Raw genomic sequence first — 8,471 nt, 5'->3', positions numbered from 1 at the left:
ATAGGTAACCACAGGAGGCTCCCTGGCTGCCATTCCACTGCTCCCAGGGCAGAGGAGGTCAGCCAATCCAGCACCCAGGAGGAGGCTTCCCAGTCGCCATTCCCCCACTCCCAGGGCAGAGGAGGTGAGCCAATACCAGTGCCCAGGAGGGTGCTCCCTGGCCAGTATTCCACCACTCCTAGGGCAGAGGAAGTGAACTAATCCTAGTGCCCAGGAGGAGGCTCCCTGGCTGCCATTCCACCACTCCCGGGGCAGAGGAGGTAAGCTGCACAGGCACCAGTAGGACCCCTCTACACACCGTGGAAATGAGAAGACATGTAAAGAAGCCTCAAAAACAGATTTCCAGATCACCTACAGCAACCCCAAAGGGAAACAAGACCAAACAATCTGATACTCAAAAACCTGCTCTCCCTTAATTGGCAACAAAAGAAGATCTGGAAAAAATGAAATCAGAAATAATTTCTCAGATGACAGCAGAGATCATGCCTTTAGTGCAAGACATGATTAATAAATCTAGAGAGGACACAGATAAAAAAATAGAGGAACTGAAGAACATGATGGAATCCCAACATAAGAAACAAACGAAATCCGTAAAACAGATACAAACAGATTTCTAGGAGATTAAAAACTCCATTGAAAGTCTATGCAGCAGAATGAACCAATGTGAGGATAGAATTTCAGATATAGAAGATAAGATTGTAATGAGTGACCAAGAAAAGAAAAATTGCTTTAAAATTGTAAGGGACCATGAGAAATCAATCCACCAGCTGCTAGACGATACAAAGCAGAATAACACAAGACTGATTGGAGTCAATGAAGAAACAGGAGAGAATGCAGATGACATAAAAAAACTGTTCACAGAAGTGATGGCAGAAAACTTCCCAAGCAGGGGAAAAGAATCTGACATACAGATAAGTGAGGCATATAGGACTCCAGCTAGCCTTGATCAAAAAAAGTCTACACATAGGCATATAATTGTTATAATTGCAGAAACTCAACAGAAGAACAAAATTCTACAAGAGAGAAAAGAAACAAATCACATACAAGGGAAAGCCCATCAGAATCACAGCAGACTTCTCAATGCAAACACTCAAGGCAAGAAGAGCTTGGAGTGATGTATTTCAAGCCCTTAAGGAAAACAGCATCCAACCCAGATTGATGTACGCTGCAAAGCTATCTTTCAAAACTGATGGAGAAATAAGATACTTTCATGATAAAGAGCACCTTAGGAACTTCATGAATACCAAACCAGCACTCCATACAATTTTAGACAATATCCTAGGAAAATACAATAAGGATCACAACCCCAGGAAGCCCAGCAGAATGAATTCATTGGGCATGACAAATTAAACCCAATGGGGGAGAATCCAACAAAAACAAAAAGTCATGAGAAGGCTTTTAAAACTTTTAACTTCATCTCCCTAATGAGTGTATAGCTCAATCTTGTTATTGTACTGATTAGTTTTTTTCTGATTCTAGTGTTGCACACATTTCCTTGTGCTGTACTGGCTATTTATTATCTTCTTGTGCCTACTTTTTAGTATATGTGCTGCCAAAGCAAGCACCTTGTGCCTACTTTTTAATTGGGTTGTCTATTAATGAGCTGTAAGAGTTCTTTATATATTCTGGTCATAGTTCGTATGCATTGTAAATATGGTCTGTTTAAGGACTACTTTTCATTTTAATGTGTCATTTAAAGTTCTAAATTTTGATGGAATCTCATTTATCCATTTTTTTCTTTTATACATCAGTTTGTTGTGTTCTAGGAAGTCCTTGCCTACCCTAAATTCATAAACATTTTCCCTTATAATTTCTTCTTAAAGTTTTATAGTTTTAGTCTTTCATATTTAGGTTCATAGATCCCTTCAAGTTATTTTTATGTCTGGAAATGAAGGGTTGAGGTTAATTTTTTATATACGGATACCAGGTGTTCTAGTGCCATTTGCTGAAAATACTATCTTTTCCTCTGCTCTTGAACTGAGTTTATGTTCTATAAAATGCTAATGTTAAATCTTTCAAAACTCAGTGGACCATGTATGTGTGGTTCTATTTCTAGAGTGTCTGTTTTATTCCAATGATCTATATGTCTTTCCTTACACCAACACTGCCTTGATTACTGTAGCTTTAGAGGAAGTCTTAAAATTAGGTACTAAACATGTTACAACAGTTTTTTTTTCTTTTTACTTTTCTAGGTCCTTTGTACTCCTACATAACTTTTAAATTTCAATATCCAATTCTTCATTTATAGCAAGTTTACATAGACTTGAATTTTTATATACACCTTGTGTTTTCTAATCCTGCTAAATTCAAATACAAGTTCTAGGGGCTCCTAGGGATTTCTTAGTATTTTCTCTGTAGATGATCATTTCATCTACATACAAAGATTTTGCTTCTACCTTGCCAATCCTATCCTAATTGTGTCATTTTATTGCCAGACTATTTTGGTTTAGGCCTGTGTTTCAAAAGTTTAATGGACAGATGAAGAGTAGGCATATCTGCCCTTTTCACCACCTTAGGGAGAAAGCATTGTATCTTCTCCATTCATCTAAGGCATTTTTGCTGGAAGTATGGAGTACATGTCTTTAATCTGTTGAGAAGATTCTGTTGTACTTCTCGTCTCCTGATAGCTTTTACTATGAACAGCTGTAGAATTTAGTCCAATACTTTTTCTCCAACTAGTGACAGGATAATATGGCTTTTTCCTTTCCTCTGTTAAAACAATGACTTTTGGAGGTGGATCTTCCAATGCTGAACCAACACTGCCATCCCTATAATAAAACCACTTTCTACATCCTGCCAGATCTGACTTCTAATGGTTTGTTTTCTTAAACAAATTTTTATGTATGTTCATACTTTTCTCTATTATCTTTATCCAGTTTTAGAATAAGCACAATGTTGATTTCCTAAAATGAGGGGAGAAGTGTTCCTTCTTTTTTCTGCTCTAAATGTTTGATATAATGTATCAGTTAAAATGTATATGAGCCTGTTGTTGTCGTATAGGTAGGTTTTCAAGCTAGGAATATACTTTCTTTAATAGGTGCTATTCAAATTTTATATTTCCTCCAGAGTTAGTTTCATTAATTTGTCTTCCAAGGTACTTCTTAGAAGTTGTCAAATTTATTTCAAAACAAATTTTTGAAATATGCTTTCTATATCCTTTTAAATTCTGTAAAATCTGTGGTAATGTCTCCTAGATCTTGATGTTGTAATTTTAAAAATGCATAATTGATATTGGGTAATAGAAAGAAAAGGTCTAAAGGAGCAGGCTAAGTGAGAGGGGTAGGGGAAAGGAAAGAAGGGAAAAGAAAAAATATGAGAAAAGGGAAAAAATGGAAACAAAGTCTTTGCAAATAGGGAAGGGTGGAGGGGGTGAAGGGAGGGCAGGGAAAGGGGAAAAAAATAAGAACCAAGATACTCATGTAATGGTACAAGATCTGAATGATGAGTGTAACTGTATTTTATACCTAAAATGTACCAATAAACTTAATGGGAAGAAAAAAAATAAGTAACCAGAATCTTAGTCTATATGTTTTAACTTACCCACTGACTCTAAATATCAAGATTTCTAGCAATTTCCAGTGGTTACAATCTTTTTGCCTTCATTTCCCACTTAGACCATGTCTGTAACTCTGTTCATTTAGCTTCTAAGACACTTCTATAATTCTCCTCCTCACTTAACTGCTGGTTTCACTGATTGCTGTACAGGTTGCTTCTTTTTCATTCTCTCTCTTTCTCCCTGCTCCCAGGACTCATTCTTTCTTTCCTCCATCTCTTTATCTCTCTCATTCCCTTTCTTCTTTTTGTAGAAGAGTATGTGTTTATGTGTGTGTGTGTGTGTGTGTGTGCGCGCGCGCGTGCGTGTATATCTCAGGACATAAAATACTTAGATTTCTTCTTTCACTTATATTTAAATATTCTCATTAGAATTTGAGGTATTAAAGTCCTCATTGTTAGTGTAATTTGTATTTGCAAATTCACCTAAAATGTATTTATAAATACAAAACACCACTCAGACAGTGTCTTTGTAGTCATTTATGGGCATGTACAGAGTGGCTAAAATCTGGGGTGGCCACAGAGTCCCCAGGTGAGGTTGAGCTAGGGGCGCCATGCACATTCACGCTCAGAGCTTGATGTACTACCCCTCTCGGAGCACACACCCTGGCCTCCCAGACCTTCTTCCAACATCTGGTTGGAAGCCTCATGGACACGCAATGCTTGCATTCTTCATGCCCATAAAACCAGCACCACATGGGTGATGCCAAGCCTGCCACTGGCTTGAGCAGTAACCTGGCCTCCTTGTACCATGGCTGCTGAGACTTCTCAGTGTCTACATGGCTAAACTCTGGAATACACTTTCCTAGTGGGCCCAGAAAGGGCTGGGCTCCACGGAGTTTTCTTCTCAAAGTAAAGTCTTCCACTTTTTCGTCTTTGAGCCTACAAAGGGTGGGGTCTTATTAATTCCTTAGATGCCCTCAAAGCATCTTTTATATTGTTTTGATGCAACATGCTTGTTTTCTTTTTAATGCTGTCCTTTTCAACAATCTTGCTATTATGACCCCAACTTTGTAGGCACTTCCTTTTTTATTAAACTGCAGATTTTTCACTTCTACTTTTTCCTCCTGTTTCTCACTATGGCTCTGGCTAAAAGCTACCTGCATTGCTCATGCAACCACCTAAACATTGGGTCTTGAAATTTGCTCCACCAGTTTAATTAGTGTCTGTAGCCCTGAGTCTCAGTCTCTCACAAAGTCTCAGGATATGAGCAAAATGTAGACTAATTTACTTTTCACCAGATAGTAACAGACATGACCTCTAATCCAAATACTAATGGAGTCCTTGTTCTCAACTGAGATCGCCTAAGCCTGGCCTTCACTGTGCAAATTTCTATCAGGATTCTGGTTCTCAACTTTGTCCAGAATCTCCCATAATGCTAGGCTTACTGCATTATCTAGGGCTTCTCTAGCCAGCATCTCTGAACTTTTGGAAAATCCACCTCAAACCACTTAAAAGATTTCTAAACCACATGGTCAGGTATAGTCACAACAACAACCCCACTTGTATTATAACAAAATCAGTCTTAGTCACTTCCCAGTCACCAAGACACAATACCCAACACACACTACTTAAAAGAGGAGAAGTTTATCTTGGTTCAGGTTTTGTAGAGCTTTCAGTCCATAGTCAGTTAGCTCCAAGGTGGTAAGGGTATAGTAGAAGGGTCTGTTGGAGGAAAGGTGTTACATCATGGCTTTCAGGAAGTAGAGAGGGAAGGGAGGAGCTTGGGAAGGAGATACACATTCCTAGGCTAGACCTGCAGTGAACCACCTCTTCCAACTGGGCGCCACCTCATTGTTACAGCACATTCAGCTATAGATTCATCAGAGACCACCATGATAGAATCACCTTCCACAAACATGAGACTTTGGGGGTACACGCTGAGTCCAAACTATAACAGACTTCCCAGTGGCTTCAGTATTGCACCTAGAAATGGATGAAACACTCTATAGGATTTAGACAAATTCTGTAATTTTCTCCCAGTAATTGTTTGGTAATTTTCTGTTTAAATTTTATACACATTTTGCTATTTATTTGTAGATATTTCATTTTAAGGTAGTATAAATGGAGTTTTAAATTTCTCTCCAATTCATTTTTGCTACAAATAGAAACACGCTTAATTTTTTAACCTCAACATTATATGCCAATGTGTTGACAAATTCAGTTATTCGTTGTTAAATTTCTCTAATTCTGTAATTTTTGCATACACAATTTTATTTACACAATCATGTTCTCTGTGGCAAACTAATTGATACCACACTAATCTTTTTCTTAATTAATGCTGTTGGTAAGATCTTCTGTAATATGTTCAATGATAGGTGCAAGATTTTACATTCTTACCTTATTGCTAAACTTAAATGAGGAGGTACTCAATACTCCATAAATAAGTATGATGTTCACTAAATATTTTTCACAGATTCTCATTATCAAATTGAGAAAAATTACTTCTGTTATTTTGCTAAAACATTTAAAAACTCATAAATGTGTGTTGATTTTGTCAAATACTTTTTCTATAAAATTACTGGACATCTGAGAGATTTCTCACATCATGTTAATCTGGATTGAGTTTTTATTATGAAAACCTTGTTTCCTAGGGCAAAACTAATTTGTGATTTATTATATTTCTGAATTATTTCTGGACTCAAACTGCTAAAACTTTGTTAATATTTGTGAACATATGTTTCCATCCTCTATAATGCTCTTTTCTTCAACTGTTTTGTGATTAGTTTCCAGGGATATGAGGAACTCAGAACACCTCCCCTCATTATTGGCTGAAAATATGTACAATTGGTATTATTTATACAAAAATAATAGAAATTACTACTGATGCCACTTGGGGCTTGTGGTTATTTCCTTGTTTTTGGTTTTTTTAAGGGAGAAGGAGGTTTTCAACTTTTAACATATATTTTCACAATATTTGCACATTATTTTACTTCTTTGGTATTTTCTAAAATAAATGTATTTTTAAAGAAATTTTTTCATTTAAATTCTTTAATTTGACATTAACTTAGTCAATATTCTCTTATCTTTTTAACATCTGGAGGATCTGTAATGCTACCTCTTTTTAACTTGATGCTAATTTTTTTGTTCAAATATGTTTCTTCTGTATTTATTCACTACTTTCATAAATGACTTTGTATTAATTTTAGTAGCTGCTCTGAGAATTGTATTGACCACCTTTACTTTGTCCCAGTCCAACCCGAGTTAGGGTTGTACCTCTCCATGCATGAAGCCAAGCTTTGCAACAATGCACCTCTATTTGCACTTTCTTCCCTTCGTCTGCAGCTGTCACTTCTTACTTCCTTACGCTGGGTCATTAAACCATCAGGAGTTTTGTTCTACAATAGTCAAACCACATCCATTTTTTTAAATTATAAGAAAAATGATCTTTGATCTGTAGTTATTAAATGATCATTTTGAACTTCTTTCCTTCCCTAGCGTCATTTTGCTTTAGCCTGAAGAACTCTGGTGCTTGTTGTTCTGGTGCTCGTTGTTGTGTAGTTGTGCTAGGGAAAATGCTCTTAATAGTAATATTATGTTTTCATTTTAAAAAGTGAAATCACTAAACATAAAGCTGTATGTAGATGATTTTCAGTTTCATCACTTACAGATATCGCTCCATTAATTTTTATTTCCATTGCTTGTAATGAGGAGGCAGCTGTCACTTACTTCAGTGAGTGTAAGGAATCTTTTTTCTCATTTGATTTTTAGATTTCCTGCCTCGTGTTTATAGTTTGCATTTTAGCTATGACATGTGTAGGTGTGGCTTTTAACACGTAGATGTGGTTTCCATTCTGTTTTTTTCCTTTTTGGGTTTTCTGATTTGTGACTTGCTGTCTTTTACCAGTCTTAGAGAACTTTGGCCACTATCTCTTCAGAGCTTTCTGTTTCATTCTCTCTCTACTTTATCCTTCTGGGACTCCAATCTCAAGATTTTCAGTTTATTTGCTTTGTACAGATCTCTGACACTTGCTTCACTTCAATGCTGTAGAGATGTAATTATTCACATTTACCTTTATTTGAGTTCATGAATCACTTCCCTTGCCTAAAATGCGTTGTTATTGCTACCCAGTAAATGTTTTACTTCATGCTTTTATCTTTTAGCTCTACAATGTCTATTCAGTTTTCAATTAGAACTTTTGCTGAAATCATCTGTTTGGATGTTCTGATTATTTTTTCCTTGAAACTGAACATCCCTATCTTCATACATCTTTTTATTTAGTTATTTAATAATTGTTTAAATATCTATTAATTGGCACAAATTGTACATATTTGTAGTGTGCAGCATGATGGAATAAATCAAGCTAATTAACATTCACATTACCTCGCATGCTTGGCATTTTTCAAACCTATTCTCTTCACAGATTTCAAGTGTATAATATGTGCTCTTCATTATAGACCCTTGATGTGAGATGACCTCTGAAACTTGCTCCTCCTGTACGCCTGGAACTTTGGCCTCGGGGCTGAGAGCTCCCTGGTTCCCCTCCTCCATCCTTGGTAACCACCAAGTTATTTTCCACTTCTATGATTTTAACTTAAGAGTCTGTACCTTGGTGAGATCATGCAGCATTTGTCTTTCTGTGCTCAGCTTATTTCACTTGTAAAATTAGTATTATTTATTCAGTAGATGGGAGAATTCACTAATGAATTCAGGTTCATTCAAATTCCCAAGGCTGATTAAAAGCCCATTACATATGTCCACCACCACGACATACATAAATACATATTTAATTTAAATGCCATTTATTGCTTCTTAATCCTAACACCTGGGACATCTATTGTTCTGACCCTACTATTTTATTTCTTCATCAAAGGTGACATTTTCCTGTTCATTTGTATGTCTCATAATCTTTATAGCATGTTAGACACTCTGTATAAGGATTCAGCAGACTAAACTGAGTACCTTTTTGGTTTTATTT

Source organism: Heterocephalus glaber, unplaced genomic scaffold (assembly GCF_053883595.1).
Source record: "Heterocephalus glaber isolate CG9 unplaced genomic scaffold, H.glaber_assembly_v1.0 deba00001579, whole genome shotgun sequence".
Lineage (NCBI taxonomy): Eukaryota > Metazoa > Chordata > Mammalia > Rodentia > Bathyergidae > Heterocephalus > Heterocephalus glaber.
Note: the sequence above shows the minus strand (reverse complement) of the source record.